This window comes from Hemiscyllium ocellatum, chromosome 8, assembly GCF_020745735.1.
Source record: "Hemiscyllium ocellatum isolate sHemOce1 chromosome 8, sHemOce1.pat.X.cur, whole genome shotgun sequence".
Lineage (NCBI taxonomy): Eukaryota > Metazoa > Chordata > Chondrichthyes > Orectolobiformes > Hemiscylliidae > Hemiscyllium > Hemiscyllium ocellatum.
The window spans coordinates 88,704,638-88,728,178 of NC_083408.1; the positions used below are offsets into that span (position 1 = coordinate 88,704,638).

At 40.5% G+C, this 23,541-nt stretch overlaps 1 long non-coding RNA gene across 1 annotated transcript; it reads left to right on the forward strand.

Annotated features, from left to right (window-relative positions):
- On the forward strand, window positions 1–22,222 carry LOC132817971 (uncharacterized). The gene is made up of 5 exons (XR_009644942.1): window positions 1–245; window positions 9,548–9,669; window positions 20,870–20,912; window positions 21,966–22,081; window positions 22,164–22,222. It is a non-coding gene; the product is annotated as an uncharacterized LOC132817971 (long non-coding RNA).
- Window positions 22,223–23,541: the final 1,319 nt, after the last annotated feature.

The window sequence follows — 23,541 nt, forward strand, 5'->3', positions numbered from 1 at the left end:
TTCACAAATAGCAGTGTTGTTTGTTTTTATGGTGTGTGTGTGTGTCTATTATTGGGACTTGGGCCACGTATTGGAGTGAGATTGTGATTGTGAGGCTTTGATTTAGTATTTTAGTTCCCTCCCTGGGCTGTCGATCTGGGTCTTGACGACTCGTCAAACGCACTCCCTGGCATCGTTTCCAGCCCCGGACTAATTTCCAGATCTGCTCGTTCATGTTGTCAGCTGGATCTTTCGGTTCTCGTAAGGTAAGTGGTGTTTATCTTGGGCGGACAAAGAAAGGACATGACTGTAACAGAGGGTTTTGTTTTCTATTTGTAAACCGGTGGCTACCTTATCTTAGTTAGCCCAAACGCGCGTTTTATTCCAGTTGCAAAGATAACTGCAAATTGTCTGACAACTGTATCGGCTTAAAAAAAATCAATTCGAGCCTCGGTGCGTTCTCAAGCGGCTTTTTGATCAAAGCGGGAGTGCAGTACAATCCACACACTTTCAGTTAATTTGAATGAGTGAATCGAATATTTCTGCTACGTTATATTCTATTCACTTTTCTCCTACTCGCGGTTTTATGGCTTTCTTTTTAAGAACGAGTCATTTTGATCTATTTTATTTTTTGCATATGATTCCAATTTATTAATTTAACTTTCTGCAACTTTTAAAATATGAATTGGCGTTGAAAGTCTTGTACTATCGACATTACAACTTGTTTTCAAAATGCGCTTTTCTTTGCATTTAGCTATTTTACAAATGAGTCTATCCATTAATACAAAATAGGAACGTGAAAAGTGATCGATGCAGTTGCATACAAGCTGGCGGCTAGATAATCGAATCATGTCAACCCAAAGTCAGCTTTGAGCTTTAAGATTCACTAATACTGTTCTTTCAGCCACGCTATATCTGACAGCTTGGGAGCTGGGAAGCCAGTTATTGCTCATATAGTGTCGCCCGATATCCAGTACTCTCCAACTGGAGAGATCGAATTGTAGGGCTCACGATGGTAACTTCGTTGTGTTGGCGTCACTAACGTCTATATTTCTGTCAACCTTTTTTAATTGCGAAAATGGTTGACACTGTGATAATGACCAGATAATTTGTTTTTGTGATGTTGATTGAGGAATATATTTGGGGGATGCATGCGGGATAACTGTAGTGCTGTTTGAAATAGCACCATGGGATCATTTATGCCGACTTGAACAGGCGGATAGAATATTGGTTTAATGGTACTGCATCAGGTTATGGTAGGAGACACCAGGCAAACTGTTTCCAGTGACCTGAAGATCAAATATTGGAAGTAATCCCACATTGCAGCCTCTCGTTGTTGACAGGCTTCTAATATAAGCTATCGGCTTTTGGTATAACGTATTCATTATTTTGTCAAATGGTTGCTGTGAGTTTGGAGGTGAGCTGATGACTTCATCTTGGGGTAAAGTGAGGCAAGTATTGCACCAGAGAAACAAGACAAGAATTTAGGTTTGGAGTTTTGTATTTGTATCAGTGGCTACCATATTTAATTTGCCAAAGAGGACTGAGAAAATAGCAATCTCAAGCAGAAGAAGATAGGAAATAGTAATTTCTTCATCTTGAAATATGTGAAAGAATGCAGGAAAACAAGAATCCCCATATCTAAAGTGGCCTATATTTGTATCACCTGCATGAGTTCCAGGCCAAAGGAGCAGTTAAACCACAAGGTGAGGTGTTTTCTTTCAGTGGTTGTGCTCCATTCTCACAAAATCCTGGAGGCTCACTTTCATCAGTGGCATAGCAGGACTTAGCTGATTGTATTTTTAAGGTCACTGATTCCTCATTGATGGCTATGTAGCATCAACATGGCCAACAATCACACATTATATGTAGTAGCCACTGATTGCACATAAAGCAAATATGTTTGGATTATTATTATTTAGAAGAATGCCATGGCTTTCTGGGGAGATGGACCACAGTTGTTAAGATTTTGGGCCAGTAAGCCAGGGTCTGGGTGATGTATGCTCAAATACCAGCATGGCACTTTTTTGAATTATGAAGTTGCCAGTAGCAATGGAGACCATGAAACCACCAGCTAGTCAAAAACAATCTACTTCATTGTGTCTTTTAGAGAAGTAAATATGCCATCCTTAGACAGTCTGGCTTTCATGTGACTCCAGTGTTTGAAACTGAAATGGCCAAGCAAACCATTCAGCTGGATTCAAGCATCACCACATTCGAAAGGGCATTTAAGGATGGACAATAAGTACTGGCCTTTCCAGTGATACCCATACCTTGTGAATGAATAACTAAAGCCTCTAAGTAATCCTTGCAGGATGGGTTCTGTTGAACATGGAATCCAAATGGTAGATCTTTGAAGGAAGTACTGCATTGCAACTCATCAAGACGTAACTCACAGCTTACTGTGAAATTCTTACTAAAGTTTGCTGTCATTAGTTGGACTGTTCACTTGTCCTTCGAAAGTCTGATAACCAATAATAGGTGGTCTGGTAGAAATTTATGTTAGAATTAAAGGTGACATTCAATAAAATTTATTTGAATATTGATGTTTCTTAATTTTGGCACTTAGTTGCATGTATATTCTTTTAATTAGTATTATACTGCTGTATTACTGTAAATGATTGAAATATGATGATGCATTGTGTTAAACTCCAGTGGGCTATCGTTAAGAAGGCTCTGTCACCTATCTGCTGCTCAACCAGTTGTTTATTTCAGATTTAGTTATGAGTGAAGCTCACTGGTGTTAACTCTGATATGTGATGGTCTTTTGATCTGGAAGCTCTACTGATAGGAAAATGTATAATTTATTTAAAATAGCTGTGGAATCTGTAACTATTTATGGGATTATTTGAAAAAAGGATTTAAGAGTTTTCTTCAAAAGTAAAAGGATCAATTATCTTTTCCTTGGGTGCAAACTCTTGACCTGGAAGCACTGCTAGTGGAAAAGAAAGGTAAAAAGCTACGTAAACAGAACACAAAAACATTCTGCAGGAGGGTCAAAGAAAACATAAACAAAGAATCTATTCCTGTAAAGAACAAAAGACAGCTGGAAGCAGAAGGCAGTCGCTTTACAGATGCACATACATAGAAAGCAGAGACAGACAGGAAAGTGAACCCACATTCATGTCTTCAGCCATAATTAAGATACCATAATTGTCTTTTGGTAGGGTCATCTGTTGCACTGTTGGACTTTATCTCTCAGTTCATATGTACAGCAGAACTTTGTAGGCAGTCAGAAGGTTGACTAAAACATCTTACCCTTTATGGCTTGGGCCTTTCTTCACTGCAAACTCTAGGATGCCTTCAGGTTGTCTTTTAAAGACGTGTGTTCTTTGTACTGTTCATAAATGGAAGGGATATTGTTTCCATCGAGAGTTACTTTTGAGTAAATCCAATGGGCAATGTATCACTCTGCCTGTTTCTCTAGTAACTTTAGCTGGTGGTGTCTGTTCACTTTTACATTTGACAAAGCAGTTTGAATATATCTCTTCGGGGACTGCTAATCTCACTGGCATTGCTATTTTACAATAGCTGCATTGTGTGCATGCTAAGGAACCTATAGTTGTGAGTTTTCCATGTTTTCTAATGTATGAGTTAAACCTGTTAATCTTCATTAAAAACTGCATGGATTTTGTATTGGGCTTGCATGAGAGCAAAGAGGTTCTTGTGCAGCTGTACAGGGCCCTGGTGAGACCACATCTGGAGTACTGTGTGCAGTTCTGGTCTCCAAATTTGAGGAAAGACATTCTGGCTATTGAGGAAGTGCAGCGTAGATTCACGAGGTCAATTCCTGGAATGGCAGGACTATCTTATGCTGAAAGACTGGAGCAACTGGGCTTATATATCCTTGAGTTTAGAAGACTGAGAGGGGATCTGATTGAGACATATAAGATTATTAAAGGATTGGACACTCTGGAGGCAGGAAACATGTTTCTGCTGATGGGTGCGTGCCGAACCAGAGGACACAGCTTAAAAATACAGGGTAGACCATTTAGGACAGAGATGAGGAGAAACTTCTTCATAAGACCATAAGATCATAAGACATAGGAGTGGAAGTAAGGCCATTCGGCCCATTGATTTCGTTCCGCCATTCAATCATGGCTGATGGGCATTTCAACTCCACTTACCAGCATTCTCCCCGTAGCCCTTAATTCCTTGTGACATCAAGAATTTATCAATATCTCTGCCTTGAAGACATTTAGCGTCCCGGCCTCCACTGCAGTCTGAGGCAATGAATTCCACAGGCCCACCACTCTCTGGCTGAAGAAATGTCTCTGCATTTCTGTTCTGAATTTACCCCCTCTAATTCTAAGGCTGTGTCCACGGGTCCTAGTCTCCTCGCCTAACGGAAACAATTTCCTAGCGTCCACCCTTTCCAAGCCATGTATTATCTTGTAAGTTTCTATTAAATCTCCCCTTAATCTTCTAAACTCCAATGAATACAATCCCAGGATCCTCAGCCATTCCTCGTATGTTAGACCAACCATTCCAGGCATCATCTGTGTGAATCTTCGTTGGACACGCTCCAGTGCCAGTATGTCCTTCCTGAGGTGTGGGGACCAAAACTGGACACAGTACTCCAAATGGGGCCTAACCAGAGCTTTATAAAGTCTCAGTAGCACAACGGTGCTTTTATATTCCAACCCTCTTGAGATAAATGACAACATTGCATTCGCTTTCTTAATCACAAACTCAACCTGCATGTTTACCTTTAGAGAATCTTGGACTAGCACTCCCAGATCCCTTTGTACTTTAGCTTTACGAATTTTTTCACCGTTTAGAAAGTAGTCCATGCTTGTATTCTTTTGTCCAAAGTGCAAGACCTCGCATTTGCTCACGTTGAATTCCATCAGCCATTTCCTGGACCACTCTCCCAAACTGTCTAGATCCTTCTGCAGCCTCCCCAATTCCTCAGTACTACCAGCCTGTCCACCTAACTTCATATCTTCGGTAAACTTTGCTAGAATGCCCCTAGTCCCTTCATCCAGATCATTAATATAGAATGTGAACAGCTGCAGCCCCAACACTGAACCCTGTGGGACACCACTTGTCACCGGCTGCCATTCCGAAAAAGAATCTTTTATCTCAACTCTCTGCCTTCTGTCAGACAGCCAATCCCCAATCCATGCCAGTAGCTCATCTCGAACACCATGGGCCCTCACCTTGCTCAGCAGCCTCCCGTGTGGCACCTTATCAAAGGCCTTTTGGAAGTCTAGATAGACCACAATTACTGGTTTCCCTGGTCTAACCTACTTGTCACCTCTTCAAAGAATTCCAACAGGTTTGTCAGACACGACTTCCGCTTACTAAATCCATGTTTACTTGTTCTAATCAGACTCTGCTCTTCCAAGAATTTAGAAACCTCATCCTTAATGATGGATTCTAGAATTTTACCAACAACCGAGGTTAGGCTAATTGGCCTATAATTTTCCATCTTTTGTCTTAATCCTTTCTTGAACAAGGGAATTACAACAGCGATCTTCCAATCATCCGGGACTTTCCCTGACTCCAGTGACTTTTGAAAGATCTCAACCAATGCCTTCGCTATTTCCTCAGCCACCTCTCTCAGAACTCTAGGATGTATCCCATCGGGGCCAGGAGATTTGTTAATTTTAAGACCTTTTAGCTTTTCTAGCACTTTCTCTTTTGTAATGGCAACCATACTCAACTCAGCCCCCTGACTCCCTTTAATTGTTGGGATATTACTCATGTCTTCCACTGTGAAGACTGACACAAAGTTCTCCTGCTATTTCCTTATCTCCCATCACTAGGCTTTCAGCATCAGTTTGAAGTGGCCCAGTGTCTACTTTTGCCTGTCGTTTGTTTCTTATGTATTGAAAGAAACGTTTACTATCATTTCTAATATTACTGGCTAGCCTACCTTCATATTTGATCCTCTCCTTCCTTATTTCTCTCTTTGTTATCCTCTGTTTGTTTTTGTAGCCTTCTCAATCTTTCAATTTCCCACTGCTCTTGGCCACTTTATAAGATTTCTCTTTTTCTTTAATACATTTCCTGACTTCCTTTGTCAGCCATGGCTGTCTAATCCCTCCCCGGATAATCTTTCTTTTCTTGGGGATGAACCTCTGTACAGTGTCCTCAATTATACCCACAAACTCCTGCCAGTTTTGCTCTACTGTCTTCCCTACTAGGCTCTGTTTCCAGTCTATTTTCGTCAGTTCCTCTCTCATGCCCTCATAATTACATCCGATTTTGCCTTCTCTCTTTCAAACTGCAGACTGAACTCTACCATATTATGATCGCTGCTTCCTAAGTGTTCCCTTACTTTAAGATCTTTTATAAAGTCTGGTTCATTACATATTACTAGGTCCAGAATAGCCTGCTCCCTTGTGGGCTCCATGACAAGCTGTGCCAAAAAGCCATCCTGTAAGCATTCCATGAATTCCCATTCTTTGGCAACATTATTTACCCAGTCCACCTGCATATTGAAGTCTCCCATGATCACCGTGACCTTGCCTTTTTGACATGCCTTCTCTATTTCCTGGTACACGTTGCGACCCTGGTCCTGACCACTGTTAGGAGGTCTGCACATAACTCCCATTATGGTTTTTTTGCCTTTGTGGTTCCTCAATTCCACCCACACAGTCTCCACATCATCCGATGCTATGTCATTCAGTGCCATAGATTTAATTTTGTTCTTAACTGCCAGTCCTGGCCCCCCTGTAACTATGTCTCTGTGATGCCACATCATAATCATTCACTCTGATCTGTGCCATTAGTTCATCTGCTTTGTTACGAATGCTACGAGCATTCAGGTAGTGCCTTAATGCAAAATTTATCATTAGAGATAGTGGAAGTCATAAGATGTCCTAAGTTATCCTTCCTTTTTGCTGCATTCCCAGTCTGCCTCGAGTTTAAATCCGCCTGCACATATGCTGTCCTGTTGCTTATCTTTCCATTTAACTCCATACTCCCTGACGCTTTCACTTTCCCTTCCCCCCAACTCAGAAGTTTAAAGTCCTACTGACCACCCTATTTATCCTCTTCGCTAGGACATTGGTACCTGATCGGTTCAGGTGGAGACCATCCCAACGGTACAGATCCCCCCGTTCCAAAACTGATGCCAATGCCCCATAAAGTGGAATCCCTCTTTCCCACACCAATCCCTTAGCCACGTGTTTACTTCCCTAATTTTCTTATCCCTATGCCAGGGATAAGAAGAGAGTGTGGAATGCTCTGTCCCAGAGGGCAGTGGAGGCCCAGTCTTTGGATTCATTTAAGAAAGAGTTGGATAAGCTCTCAAGGATAGTGGAATCAAGGGTTATGGAGATAAGGCAGGAGCAGGATACTGATTAAGGATGATCAGCCATGATCATATTGAATGGTAGTGCAGGCTCGAAGGGCAGAATGGCCTACTCCTGGAACCTATTGTCTATTGTCTATTGTAAATTTGAGTTCAGTGGGTAATCTTCATGTGAATTCTTTACACTCATCTGCTCAGTAATCTGTCTGTGAAACAAGCACAGGGATCCTACTAAGCACAGACAGTTGTGAAATTGTTAACTTTGTGTCATTGTTCCATCATTGCTTTGAAAGTTATCAACCATGATCCAAAAATTAATTTGCAACATGAAGTAATCACATGACCAACTGAAGGATTTTATTTATCTGATGCATTACATTGCAAGATAATATACCAGGTGATTATTTGTTTAAGTTGTAGGATGCAGTTCCCAGTAATATGTTGCAAATCTGTGGTTCCGCACCTGTTGACAAGAGCTAGAGAATGTCACAAATGGAACATGTAACATCTCTGAAACAATTTATATGGATTGCTCAACTGAAATTGGGACTGCTCTATTCAGAGTGATAGCCTTGTGTAACTCCAATAATTAATAATCTGAATAATTCTGACAAGATTAGTGTGCTTTATTAATCTTAACTGTGAATTGCTTGCAGATGCTTCACTGGATTTGGATCTGTATCAATTGATTTGCTGCCACCTACAGTGACTTGTCTTGATTGCTTATTCATTCAAGCATATTACCTGTTTGTTTTGACTGTAGAAAATAATACATAGTCCAAACACAAACTGCAGGTAAATTAAGAATAAAAACAAAGAAGTTCAAATGCTGGAAATCTGATACCTATACGGACAGCGCTGGAACAGAGTACAGGTTTTGCATCAGTGACCTTCTTCAGAACAGAGACTCTGTGCTAATGGGTCACTGGAAATGTTTGATCTGATTTGTGTCTTTTTTTTAGTAATTTTTAGTAATTTTTTTTGTAAATTAGGTAGATGTGGATTATGTCATGCATTAGCTGTGTCTTTTCTGGTATTGTCCTTAACATCCTTGTAAAGAATTAAGAAGATAATCGTAAGTTAATTGTAATATTGACCCAACTTCTACTCCTGATTCTCAGGTTAGCTGATATTATTGGTGGTTCTCCACAGGTTATGTGCCCCTCTCCTTCACACCCATCATTGCTCTTCTCAAAAAGGAACCTTTGACCTCACCATTCTGCCAAACTACACCTCCATCTCTAAATTCTCTTTCCCCTCCATAGTTCACAAGCATGTTGCCACTTCCTGTCTTTGTGCAAATCGTACTTGAACTTGACATCTGTGTCCCACCAATCTGGTTTATGCCCCTGTCATAATATCAAAACTGCTGTTATCAAAGTCACAAGTAGCTTCCTCAGTGACTGACAAAAATAAAATTTTAAATCACACAACACCAGGTTATAGTCCAACAGGTTTATTTGGAAGCACTAGCTTTCAGAGTGCTGCTTCTTCAACAGGTGGTTGATGACAAAAGTAACCTATTGCTTAAATAGACACACAGAGTTGCAAATCTGAGACAAAAACTGAGAATTCTGGAGAAGCATAGCAGGTCTGGCAGCCTCTGTTGACAGAAAAATAGTTTATGTTTTGAGTCCAGTGACCATTCTTCAGAAGTATTGCTTATAGCCCTTCACGACCTGTCTGTGATTGGTTATATCGTTCTCCTCCAGCACCTCAGGTAGGGACTGCATTTGCTTGGTTCCACTTTCATTGTTTTAAAATTCTCATCCTTGCCCTAGTCTTCCCAATCTGTGTTATCTCTTCCAGTCCCAGAACCTACCAAGATATCTGTACTCCTCTAACTTTGAGCGTCTCTGATTTTAATTACTGCTCCAAACATGACCGTTCCTTCAGCAGATTCTGCCCTAATCTCTGGAATTTCCTTCCTAAAACTTTCCACTTTTCTACCTCACTTTCCTTCTTTTATGATACTCCTTAAAACTTAGTCTTTTGACAAAGCTTTTGGTGATCTATTCTAATATCTCCTTTATGTAGTTCAGTATCACAGATCTGAGCCAAAAAGTTTGGCACTGGAAAAGCACAGCAAGTCAGGCAGATCTAAGGAGCAGGAGAGTCGATGTTTTGGGCATAAGTCCTTCACCAGGACTCGTCAATTCCCCTCCTCCTCAGATGCTGCCTGACCTGCTGAGCTTTTCCAGAGCCTATTTTTCGAATCTGATCTCCAGCATTTGCAGTCCTCACAATACTGAGCATTGACTATCCAAATATTAGAAATTGGAAGCTATCTTCATCTTTCCACAGTAACCAAGAAACTGCATCAAGCACCTGACCATACGAAGGTGGTGGGAGATTTAGACTGGACAGTCAAATAGCTTATTAGTCAAGTGGAAGACTGAATGGGATTGAGTGAAGAAGCTATTAAGGTTAGTGTTTGGGCTCAGCCTTTTACATGACCAAGAAGTTCAATATGTCTTAGATACACCTTTCTATATTACACGGAATAACTGAAAATTAATTTTGAGTCTCATTCTTCCAACAGCCTGATTTTTGAAATTCATCGGGCATTTCTTTTATTTTGCTGTATCTCAGCATATCTGCCCATGTTTTGATGTGGGTAATGTGGTTAATCATCACCCTTACACTCTGCAACAAATAATTAGAATAATATTTGCTTCAATCAAATTAAAAATGTATTTCAATACTGTGGCCTAGCCTAGCTAGTATTTTATTCAGTTGCAGTATTTCACCCAACTCTATGCTTCAACTAATACAGGCAAGGATCCTGCATGTCTTATTGACCAGCTTCTCTACCTGTACAGTTGTCATCGAGGATTTCACATCCTACCATTTGTTGTTTATTCCCTTGCCTTGTTAGTGTCCTCCAAATTACTTACAGTGCTTCACATTTGTTCTTATTGAACTCCTTTTGCTAACCTTCAACCTACTGGACTGATCCATCGATATCGTCCTGCAGTAATCTGTATTATCATAGGTCATGGATATTTTTCCCAGCCCCTCAGTGATGTAAATAATCATTTATTTATATCAATATAAGTAAAATAATGGGACAACCAAAACTGTTGCCACCAAATCCTGTACCACAGAAGAACTGGCGAGGTGTATCATTTATCTTGCATAAACATCTATGTAGGAAGTAGTTGCAGTTGCTTGAACTCAATTCTGGGCTTGCACAATGCAGAATCATTGCAAGATATATGAGAGATTGAGAATGTTCTGGATTGTAGATTCCAGGATTTGGTTACCCTGGATCTGTAGCAGGTTCAGGGTGATAGCAGCCATTTGAAAGGGCAGGAAGAGACAGGCAGTGAAGGAATTCTTTGGGTGTTCTCAAACTGATTTGAATACAGTGTTTTATACCAAGGAAGGTGAAGATACCTCAGAAAGTAGACATTGACACATATCCTGGCACCATGGGGAAAATGGCTCTGCACAGAAACAGGTATAAACACAGTGGTAATAGGAGATAGAATGACATTCTTGAAGCCATTGACACGAATCCCACATAGTCACTTGTCTCCCTAAAGGTAGTTCTGAACATTTTCAGCAGGAAAAGGGAACAGCCAGACATCATAGCCCATATGAGAACCAATTTTTAAAAATTTCAAAATATACTTTATTCTTAAAAAATACCTTTATATACAGTACATACATAGTCACAAATACAGTTTGGTTCTGAACATTGGCATATCAAAGAAACGAACAAGCATTTGAGTTTCACTCTATCGAAACAAACTAAAGCAACTCTTACTTGAATAAGACTCTATTTACATGTATTTAAGGCACTGAGAGGGTTTGATAACTGAATGGACCCCAATTTAATTTCAGTAGAAGACCTCAGACAGCAGTCTTTCCCCACTGCGCCTTAGTGGCAGCTGCCCAAGCTTTTGTGCATCCCTCAGCACAAAGTCCTGGGCCTTGAAATGTTCCAGTTTGCAACACTTGTTCGAGGTCAACTCCTTGTCTGGAAGACAGACAAGCTTTGGGCAGACTAAAGATCATCTTTTATCGAGTTGATGGCCCAGACACAGTCGGTGTTTGTCTCGGTGTGCATCCAGAAAACAGACAGTAGAGCATAGAATCCTGCCTGCCGGAGTTGCTTGGGATGAGGCACACTCCAGAAAGAGGTGTGTGACAGTCTCAACACCCCCAGCTGCTTTGGGGTCAGCATACGGTGATGCTGACCAATCGGGCCTACAAGAAAGATCTGACAGGTAGAGCCCTCCTCACCAACAGCCAAGTGATGTCTTGGTGCTTGTTGGGAAGTTCTGGTGATGAGGCGTTCTGCCAGATGACTTTGACAGTCTGCTCAGAGAACCGTATGACACGATCAACCCTCTCCTTTTCCTGAGGGTGTTGAAGATACTACGTGCTGACCATTTCCTGATGGATTTGTGGTCAAAGGTATTTTTCTTTGCAAATTTCTCCATGATGGATAGGTAATAAGGAATGGTCCAACTACTTGGAGTGTTCGGCAGCATCAAGGCTAGTCCCATCCTTCACAACACCGAGGACAGGTAGAACCTCAGTATGTAGTGACATTTGGTGTTTGCAAACCGAGGGTCTTCACACGGCTTGATGCAGCCATACACAAAGTTAGCCATCAGAATGTGGGCAGCATTGGGTGTTTTCTTCCCCACCCTTATCCAGAGTTATTTCCATGGTGTCCCTGTGGACGTGATCCATCTTAGACCTCCAGGTGAAGTGGAAGATAACTCTGGTGACTCCAGTGACGCAGTTTAGAGGAATGAGCCAGATCTGCACCACATAAAGCAACCAACAGTAATCATCTTTAATATTGCCTGCTGGTGATTTTTCAAGCCAAGGTTCCAGGTCTAGCCTGTCCTGAATGCTTCCATCAAAGAAAGCCAGGGAGTGGATTCAATGGATAGGATGCTAGGTGGTTGAGGGAGGTAGAATTAGAATTAGATTTATTATGTTACATGTAACCAAGTACTGGAAAATAGTGAAAAGTTGCTATTCTGAGCACCATTTCAGGTAGACAGGTACCTAGGTACGCTATCTTAGATACAAAATAGAGCAATAAAGAAATAAGTTAAAAGTTCAACATTACAGTCTTTCTATAGCCAAGGATCTGCAGTCATCACACTGGGCTTTCCCATCAAGGGCTGACTACCCCCAGCACTGGGCACACGCTTCCCATGAGGGCACCCTCTGCCTGCATGATAGGGTGCCAGGGAACTGAATGCGATCTAAGGGTCGATGACAAGGTTAGGTTGGGGGGGGGGGGGGTGGTCATTTTGGAGGTTTATTGGTGGTAGAGGGTGTTGCTGTGAGGAAAGGGGGGAAGGGACATGTGCATACATTGAATCTGGCACAGTCATGTTGAGCGGGATGTCAGGTTTGGTGAGGTGGGTTATGGACACAGTGTAGGTTCCAACAAGATTGCATCAGAGGGATGTGTGAATCAAGTATGAGGGAGGGCTGCATGGTTTGGGTGTAAGTGGGAGAGTAAGTGGTGTGTTGGGGATTCAGTTTCCTCATTACCTAAAATGTTAAGCAGGTTTTTAATATTCTAACTGTTCAGGGGCAACTATCAACCTTAAGAGAGTCAGAACCTTCCTGCTCAAGTTCTCTGTTTTTCAAGGGAGAGTTCCAGATCAATGGAATTGCTGATTGGAGTTTCACCTTCCTGGGCAAGTCCTATAAAGTTAGCCCCGTTGGAGAGCTTGCAAGATCCCAATGCACAACCCAAGTCTATGCTGCTCCAACCAGCTATCTGGCCATTGAAACATTTTGGCCTTGAATAAATAATGAGTGACTGCTTTTGGAAGTAGTAGGATTAATAATCAGAGGACACACTTTGAAGCACTTGCCTAAAAAAAAAGCAGAATTGGCAAGATAATACTTATCTTCCCCTGAGCAAGTTGTTGTGACATGGAAATGTTGGTGATAGCAAATTCAAATGTGAAGCAGACGAAGATTGAATTAGAGTACATGTGTATTGATGCATGATTAATAAACAATTTTCAAAAGAAACTTGAGTAAATATTTGAAAGAAAAAGTTAAAATTACCAGGTTATAGAGAGAAAGAAGTGAAGTAGAATTAGTTGGAAAGCTCAACCAATGATCCAAGCACAAAAGAAAAGGCTCCCTCTGTGCTGTACTATTAGGGTTCTCAAGATCCAACTAATAAGTTGTTTTTCTACTGAGAACTAACACAATTCACTCTAAGTACCCACATTATTTTTTGCTCTTTGAATCTTTGCACTGCATAAAAATGCTTGCAAATAAGATGAACATGCAATATTCCAAATTATTCCTTATCAATAAATAATATTTTAAAATGTTGGCTAGATTTGAGGCTGAAATGTTCCTATTTTCAGTTTTGCTGAGTGAGATTTATAACACCTAGTCTGTCTCGAATAGCAATTTTGCTCGCGCAATATCTTGTTCTTTACCTTATTAATTATTCAGTTGGGTGGTGGGTGCATTTTCCAGGTATAGTATTGCTGCAGAGGTGGAAATGCCCAGTATGTAGGATTCTGGTGCTGTATTTAGACTACAGAATCACAGCTGTACAATGGCATAGAAGGAGGCCATTTGACCCATTGTCTGCATCAACTCTCAAATGGGCATCATGACTTAGTTCCGTTCTCATATCTTTTTCACATATCTTTGCATGCTGCTTCTATTTAAATAATGAAACAATGACCTCTTGAATGTCTCATTTGAACCTGCCTCCATCACACCTCTAGACCAGTGCCTTCCAGACCTGAACTAGTTATTGTGTGAAAAAACGTTTTCTCATTCATGTTTGTATCCTTTACAAATCACTTTAAATCTGTGTTTTCTCATTCTTTATCCTTTATGTGGTGCAGAAGCTGCTTTAAAGTCTGCAAGCCAGGAACAAATTTTTACACTGTGGTGCTCGAGTCTCAACATTCAGGATGTGGGTAATAGGAAAGGAAAACTCACTTCCCACTTTGTGAACTTGGACAGGAGATCCTGGTGGATGCGGTAGTGAAGAGGAATGTAATCTTTTTTCTTGCTGAATGCCCTAGTTAGATGCACTAACAGACACAGCCAGCCTGGACTCAGATTACTGGATTAATAGTGTGTCATGTGTAAAGCGGGAAGATAATTGATCTGCTGAGCTCTGCAACCTCATACCTATGGGCCAGCACTCTGCTACTGCGCACACATACCATTAAGCTTTTTGGATGCAGAAATGGCTCAAAGGTAGAAGACAGAGGGTGGTGGTGGAGGGCTGTTTTTCAGATTGGAGGCCTGTGACCAATGGAGTGCCACGAGGATTGGTGCTGGATCCACTACTTTTTGTCATTTATTTAAATGATTAGGATGTAAACATAAGAACTATAGTTAGTACGTTTGTAGATGACACCAAAATTGGAGGTGTAATGGACAGAGAAGAAGGTTACCTCAGATTATAACGGAATCTTGATCAGGTGGGCTAATGGGCTGAGAAGTGGCAGATGGAGTTTAATTTAGATAAATGTGAGGTGCTGCATTTTGGGGAAGCAAATCTTAGCAGGACTTATACACTTAATGGTAAGGTCCTAGGGTGTGTTGCTGAACAAAAAGACCTTGCAGTGCAGGTTCATAGCTCCTTGAAAGTAGAGTTGCAGGTAGATGGGATAGTGAAGAAGGTGTTTGGTATGCTTTCCTTTATTGAGTACAGGAGTTGGGAAGTCATGTTGGGCTGTACAGGACATTGTTTAGGCCACTTTTGGAATATTGCATGCAATTTTGGTCTCCTTCCTATCAGAAAGATGTTGTGAAACTTGAAAGGGTTCAGAAAAGATTTACAAGAATGTTGCCAGGGTTGCAGGATTTGAACTATAGGGAGAGGTTGAATAGGCTAGAGCTGTTTTCCCTTGAGCGTTGGAGGCTGCGGGGTTACCTTATAGAGGTTTGTAAAATCATGAAGGGCATGGATAGGATAGATAGACAAAATCTTTTCCCTGGGGTGGGTGAGTCCAAAAATAGAAGGCATAGGTTTAGGGTGAGAGGGGAACGATATAAAAGAAATATAATATAAATGGTGGTACGTGCATGGAATGAGCTGCCAGAAGAAGTGGTGGAGGCTGGTACAGTTGCAACATTTAAGAGGCATCTGGATGGGTATATGAATAGGAAGGGTTTGAAGGGATTCGGTGTGATGAGATTGGATTGGCATATCTGGTCAGTATAGACGAGTTGGATCGAAGGGTCTGTGTCCGTGCTGTGCATCTGTATTACTCTATGACTTTATAACTGTCAGTAATGCTTGCATTCTGACCATTGAACAGCCTTAGCAACTCCATCCCCCCAACTACTAACTCACCCTGCCCTTATGTTGTTAGCCTTTTCACTGGGGACACCTTATCACCTCTTCTACTCATGGATCATCACTAACTGCTCGTCCATTCACTTCCATCATATTCAGTCTCTCTCTTTATGTCATTACATAAAAATGTGGCCAATCCCCAGACTGATGTCTTCATCAGAGCACCTTGATTCAACTACCTGTAATCCCTGGACTGTTTGCACTGTAACCTGCAGAACCCACTATGGCCCAGCCCCTGAACAGTGAAGACTCTGTCAGGATAAGTGCCTGATTGACTGTGGCCAACCCCTTCGACTGGAATTGGACGAGCCTCTTGACTGAATGTGACAGTAACCCATGACTAACCACAGTCCTTCTTTACCCAGCTAAGTCAAACATGGCCATTTTCTTGAAGCATATGCAATAGGTTTACTGCAAAAATTATTGGCACATGCTGTAGGTGTGATGTTGGCTTAGCACCCTGGCACACAGCAACATGTGCACTCCGTTGACTGTTCAATGCTCTCCATTATGACAAGCTGCCTGTCTCTTACTTTGGGTTAAGAAGAGCAAGACTACTCCGGCAGTCTGTAATAGAGCAATAAAGACACTATGTGCTAAGAAAGCGTTACAAGTTACACAGAAGGTGGTAGCCATAAGTCAGTCCAGAGGTCAGTTTAGAAAAGAATACCAAATAGACAGAGACTGGCAACCTCTAAATTGCAAAGTGAGTGAGCACTAAGAAAACAAGCTAAGAACCATAAGATGCATCCTGTGTAGGTACACGTATGTCCCTGTGCACGAAGTGACCTGGCAAATGCATCCAAGTCATAGATGTCCTTGAACTCCAAACAAAATGTTAAAGGGCTTAAATGGTGAGAAAGTTGGTTTGAGAGCAGGCATGATGATATGAGGTTTGTAGTTTGCCAATGCTGACCTGAGTGAATGAAGTGTTGAGGAGGATGATGGCCATGAAATATGCAGGAATAATGTGAAGAAGCAGTTACTTGATTGGGAGAAGCACTTGGTGAGTTGCAACTACTAGCTACCCACTCCGATTTGCATGTTGGGAACTTGTGCAGTTTACTTTCTTAGTAGAGGAGAGGAGAATTGAAAATGGTATTTAAACAGCATTGAAGTTTAATGGGGCGGCACAGTGGCTCAGTGGTTAGCACTGCTGCTTCACAGCGCTAGGTATCTGGGTTCAATTCCAGCCTTGGGCAACTGTCTGTGTGGAGTTTGCACATTCTCCTCGTGTCTGTGTGGGTTTCCTCCAGGTACTCCAGTTTCAGTCCAAAGATGTGCAGGTTAGGCGAATTGGCCATGCTAAATTGCCTGTAATGTTAGATGCACCACCGAGGTGCATTAGTCAGGGGTGAATGTAGGGGAATGGGTCTGGGTGGGTTGCTCTTTGGAGGATCGGTGTGGACTTGTTGGGCCGCAGGACCTGTTTCCACACTGTGGTGAATCTAATCTAATCTAAATAAGGTTAAGTTGAGGCTTTCATGAGACCCTAAAGGTAAATTGCACCACTCAATGGTGAGATTCTCAAGTTGCATTTCAGATTTGAGGTGCAAATTGGAAGATCTTCCTTATGTTGAGATTCAGATCTTTTCGTTCTGTCCGTATTTTCCCACCATTCTCGTCATGCTTATTCTGCTCAATGGAGGGGAAATTTGCCATTAAAATACATCTTTTGCCTTCATTATACTTTGTGATAAGGCCTATATAATACAGAATACTTCTAAACCATGTACAAATATCTTTCTATCTTAGCATTTGTTAAGGAAACCTTGTCATGACTAATTTTTATTTCCTGTACTAGTGAAGCTTATTTTATATTTTTGCTTAAAAACATTCGCAAAACATTCTTCAAACTATTTTGTGCTGTTCATTTGCTGATATCTTGTTTGATGATGTTGGCAAATTTGCTGATACTGTTAAAGTCTTGAAAGATGAGATCAATATTATGTTTTTGATTCATTGAATTAGGCAAATAAAATAGAAAGCCAAAGAGCAATTTTGAAACATCATTGCTCTGGTCAAGGTGGCCAGAAGATTATTATCTAATTAATAAAATAAATAAATGGTTTTATGTGCTAGAAGTTAATTATGCTTCTGTAAATAAAAACAGATAGACTAAGACCTAACCTATAATATAGACTACCGATTAAAACAGAATAACCGGTCCACTAAGTAATAGAATTAAAAATAAGTCATTGATCTGTGTGTAAGATTTTTGAGGAATTAATTTGATAGCTAGAAAGGAAACAAATACTTATGTCAGGTTTTCAAATATAGCTATGTCGTGAATGTTAATGGGTAAGTTCAAAGTTTCACAATCACATAGTCATTCTCCTCCTCCACTTATATAATTGCAGAGTGTTAGTTTCATATTGGTCATCTTATACCCCTTGCTATGCACCAATCCAAGAAACCATGTATATGTTCTAACATAGAAGAGAATGCAGAATATAGCGATACAGTTACAGAGAAAGTACAGAGAAATATCAACTCTAGTATATGAGTGGTGATAAACATCTCAAAGTGAGATGAGGAGCCTGATACTGTCTACGAGAAGAAAGGTTGAAACACATGGGAGGTCTTCTAACCTCAAATGTACACAAGAATGGCCAAAGGCATATAATATTCAATAAGATCCTGAAATTTGTTCTTATTTATTATTTGTTTTTATTTATTATTAATAACAAAAGTACTCGTTTGTCTATACCAAATTTTGAAGGTTTGTTTTGAAGTTGTATAAACTGCATTAAGGGATAACTGGGATATCACTTAATGGACTGAATTTGTTGGGGCAAAGATTGCCCTGAGGCAGACTCAACCTCAGCTGCTTCTGGGACCTTTCTGTTACATTCAAGCAATTAACTGTCTAGTGTTGATACTCCTGTACCATTTCCAAGAGCTGCTAACCAATTGGAGGGGTTGGTCATTGCGCCTAGCCTGAAACAGCGTGGACCCTCTACTTGAAAACCAAGGTAAGTGAAGTCACTAGTGCCAGATAATCAGGAAAGGGTCCATGAGGGGAGACTTAGGCAGAGGCTAGTTGATGATAGCAGTGGGGTGTTTCTCTGGGGGCAGCTGATTACAGAGGGCCATGATCAGAGGGCCTCCCAGTTGAGCCCACTGAAGGTCTGCTCCATAGCTGGTCAAATGCAAGCAAAAGCACAAAGAGGCCGTTAATTTGCCATATAATGATGCTTGTGAAGACTGTTCTGAAACCCTTATGTCAATGTATGGAATTGGGAAGGTGATAGGGAGCTTGCCCTCTACCTTCAAAATTCCCCTCTCTCCCGTCTCTAAAATCACTCTGAGGATCACAGTAAATTCCACCTTGTATTTCTCAATATTTCTGAAAACATATCAGCAAAATTCCAACATGTTAAGTATAATGTTCTTTCCGTGCGAGCTTGACAATAGAATGTTCCAGGTGTCAAGGAAGGAAAAATAACTTGCATTTATCTCATATCTTATCAACCCTGAGAAATTCTAAATTTATTTGAAATAATTGATTATTCTATGTTGGGTGGTTCTGGCTGAGAGAAAATTGTTGTTTGGGAGAAACTGTTTGTCCTTCTTTAACTTATAGCTTGGAAATTTTTACATCCAGTTGAAAAAGCGTGGACTGAATTTTCAAACCTTGCTGGGTGCCTGATGTCAGCATAATTTCTGGGCCAGACCCCATGCCACAACTGCATCACTTGTGGTACTATCATGGAATAGAAAAGCTTAATTGGACCAAAGGCAAGCTTGGCATCAATGTAATGACAATGAGTATGACCAAGAGGTGGGAGATGCCTGAGAGCACAATTGATTTGATCTGATTTGATTTGATTTATTATTTTCATATACAGAATATGATGAAAAGTTTTGTTTTGCGTGCTAACCAGACAAATGAGTCCTTACATAAGTACATTAGGATAATAGATGAGAATGCAGAATATAGTGGTACAGTTACAGAGAAAGTACAGAGAAAGATCAACTCTAATATATGAGAGGTGATAAACACTTCAAAGTGAAATGAGGAGCTTGATACTGTCTACGAGAAGAAAGGATGCAGCACATGGGAGGTCTTCTAACTTCAAACATACACAAGAATGGCCAAAGTGTACAATATTCAATAAGATCTTGAAATTTGTCAATATCAAACAATAATTTGACTTCTGCTTGAAACTGAACTGAAAACTTATGACAGCACACAAACCAACAGCCACCCTCAGACAACAACTCACCAGGACAAAGGACCCGATACCCAGCATGAGCAAAACTAACATAGTGTACAAAATCCCATGCAAGGACTGCACAAAACACTACATAGGACAAACAGGAAGACAGCTAACAACCCGCATCCATGAACACCAACTAGCCACGAAACGAGCTATCCCTAGTAGCCATGCACTCAGATGACAAACAACACGAATTCGATTGGGACAACACCACTATTATAGGGCAGGCCAAACAGAGAACAGCCAGGGAATTCCTAGAGGCATGGCACTCATCCACAAATTCTATCAACAGACACATCGACCTAGACCCTATGTACTGGCCACTGCAGCGGACAGCGGCTGACAACCGGAAGCGGCAGATTCAAACCACTATAAAGGCCGGAGGAATCAGCACAGAAGCGCTTCACAGGAGGCTCCCAAGCACTGAAGATGTCACCTAGAAAGGGGACGAAACGTTTGCAACAAAAACTCCCAGCTCGGCGAACAGAACCACAACAACCATGTCCCTGTATTTCCGATAGCTATTACACCTAGTCTGTATATCCCTGGACACTACGGACAAACTAGCACGCCAATCCACCCGACATTGCACATCTTTAGAATGTGGGAGGAAACCAGAGCATCTGGAGCAAACTCATGCAGACATAGGATGAATGTACAAAATCCACACAGTCACCCAAGGCTGAAATTGAACCCAGGTCCCTGGCGCTATGAGGCAGGAGTGCAAACCACTGAGCCACCATGCCATCCCACGAACTGGTGGGATCCACTGACAATATTTGGGGAAATGGTTGTTAAAATATGCAGGCATACTTTCACAACCTGAAAAGAAACCTGATTTGATGTTGCAATGAAAGTAAGTCATCTCCAGTAATGTAGCCTTTCCTCCATACTACTTTGACATGCCACTCTGAATGAAGTAAGTGTTGTTAATGGTGCTTAATCTGATGACGTACATGAATTTGATTACAAGTTGTGTTTGGCCATCGTCAGAGGTTTCTCTTACTTCATGAAGTGCTATTTTTTGGAACTGTTTCATGAAAGGCATGTCATCTACTCTCTTTGTTTCAGGATCTGCAGAAGTGTTCACAAGCCACCTGGTCGCAAATCAAAGGTAGGCCCAAGCCTAAGGTAGTGATTTAATAATTGTCTGTCAGGAGGTATTACAGTCACCGGTTGGCCAAGACACACTCTGACTGCTTGAGGAGTAAGACTTCCTCAGATATAAATTGATAGGTCATATCTGGAAGTCAGTAGTTGATCTTCGTATTTAAGAGCTGCAAAGCCATTTTATTTAAAATATTTGGCCTATTATAACCCCTCCCCTCTAAGGAATGGCAGAAAGAATTTACAGTATGTGCATTTCAATTTAAAAGTATATGTTTATAGCAAAAGTAACTTGTGTCTTTGTTTTTATATCAAAGAATGAAACTTGTTTTTTTTTGTTCCATCCACCTTTTCTTTCATTCATGGGATGTGGGTGTCACCGGCTAGGCCAGCATTTATTGCCCATTCCTAATTTGACCAGAAGGGCAGTTAAGAGTCAACCACATTTCTGTGGGACTAGAGTCACATGTAAGCCAGACTAGGTGAGGATGGCAGATTTCCTTCCCTAACCGACATTGGTGAACCAGATGGTTTTTTTAGCAATTGACAATGCTTGCATGGTCATCATTAGACTCTTATTTCCATATTCCAACATCTGCCATGGGTTTCAGGATTAATATTCTAGTGATAGTACCACTAGGCCATCAGCTTTTGCCCGAAACATCGATTCTCTTGCTCCTCTGATGCTGCCTGACCTGCTGTGCTTTTCCAGCACCATACTCTCGACTCCACTAGGTCATTGCCTACCTTATCCATGTTGCTTTAACGTCTGTGCTTTATACATTTGAAGAAAGAAACCACATGTTGATGGGTGATATATTTCAGTAACTGATGTAAAAATTAAGTCTTTTGCCACGATTGCTGCTAGATGTTAGGTAGAAGAAAGTGCACTGCAGATTATAGAGGGTGTGAGACCTATTTATGGAGTCACTGGCACAGCTGGTGCTTACATAATAGTGAGTGTAATAAAGTTCATAATTCAGTCTTAAACTTACGGTTATTTTCTAAGGTTTCTATTTATTCTTTCATTAAGGATGTTTTCTTTATCGTTCTCATGCAGAAGATTGACAGAAGATTTGTTCAAATACATTAACAACGTCGAAAGTAGCGTACTTCAAGAGAAAATATGCAGAAGAAGAAGATTTGCATAAAGTTTACAATGGGTACTTTCCAAAAGTAAGCATTTTTTGACATTAGAAAAAAAATTGGACACTTTTGCACTGTTACTTTAAACACCTGAGTGTTCTTTCTTTTTAAGAACCTGATCTTTCCAGAAGATCGAACATGTATTCTAAGGCTTTCACTAGAAAAACTAAGGATTCTTGAAGACCCTGAAATCTATCTTCGAAGGGCTGTTTTAATTAACAATTTATTGAGGAAAATCCACATTGAAACAGAGAAAGAAGTGTATGACTATGCTGAACAGTTTAATAAGGCTTCAAAGCATCTCTATTCTGATGCACAGAAAAGAGTGAAGTATATGATCAAGGATTGTAATGAATGTTCCGAATCTTTGTATTATGACGAGATTGGTTCATATTCCATTGTGCCTTTTTCTTCAAATAATGTCATCTATGGACTTGGTTATCCAAATGGCTATTTGGGAAAAAGTACTTTCTAAAATGGAATTCCAAAGAGGATGATGACTCGTTAGATTTATACCTCTGTCATTCTGTGCTTGGCAGAGATGAAGCTTTGGAAACCAACATATTCATTCACTGAAAAATAACGGTGAATCTGCGCACAAGATCTAATGGATATGGTCTAGTTGGAAAATTGGTGACTTTATAAATCAGTAAAGTGAGAGCACTTATGTTAATCTTTGTTTTTGATCAGATCTGTTTGGAGCATCATGTATTAATGTGCAGTTTTTTTATTACTAAGTATGGACTATGTAGAGATTATCTTAATAGAACCAGTACAAAATGGTGATTTATTGATTTTACTCTCTATTTTTATTTTGTCATCTCATTTCTTCATTATTTCCACTATTTCACCCCTTTTTTTGGTTGGGTAAGAGGATGAAATGGAAGCTTCACTGCCATTATTAATGCTGCTTCCTGGAAGCTGGGTTCTGCCAGCTTTTTCTTGTTGCTGGTGATGCAGTACCCAGTCATATGACTAGAAACTAATCTTACCCAAGTAGAGGTAGGCACACTTAGGTAACCATTGAGGCTGCCATTTTGAACAATAACCTCCAAAGGAGGTTTAGATGCTCCACTTCTGGGGCTTTTTGGGTCAACATAAAAATAGTGCTATGGTGAGTGTTTCTCAGTTAATACTCCACATAGCTAATCTTTTCAGTAAGGGAGATTGCTTCAAAGCTGTATCTGTGTAGAAATTGTGACGTACATTATAATATTAATTTATCAGTACACAATAGATTATTTTGTTTAGATAAAATCTCCAAAACAGAGTTATGAAAAAAGCTTCTTGAATTAAAAGTGAATTAAAATCCAAAGGCAGGGTAGTGTAAAATGAAGATAAATAATCAATTGTGCAGGAACTTTACAGACTGAAACAACTGGATTTGATTCCAAAATCCTTTTTGAATGGAGTACAATCATCATTTATTAGTCACTGCTAAGACTGCTTAGTGAGTTGTCATTTTTAGCCATCCAATAACAACTTCAATA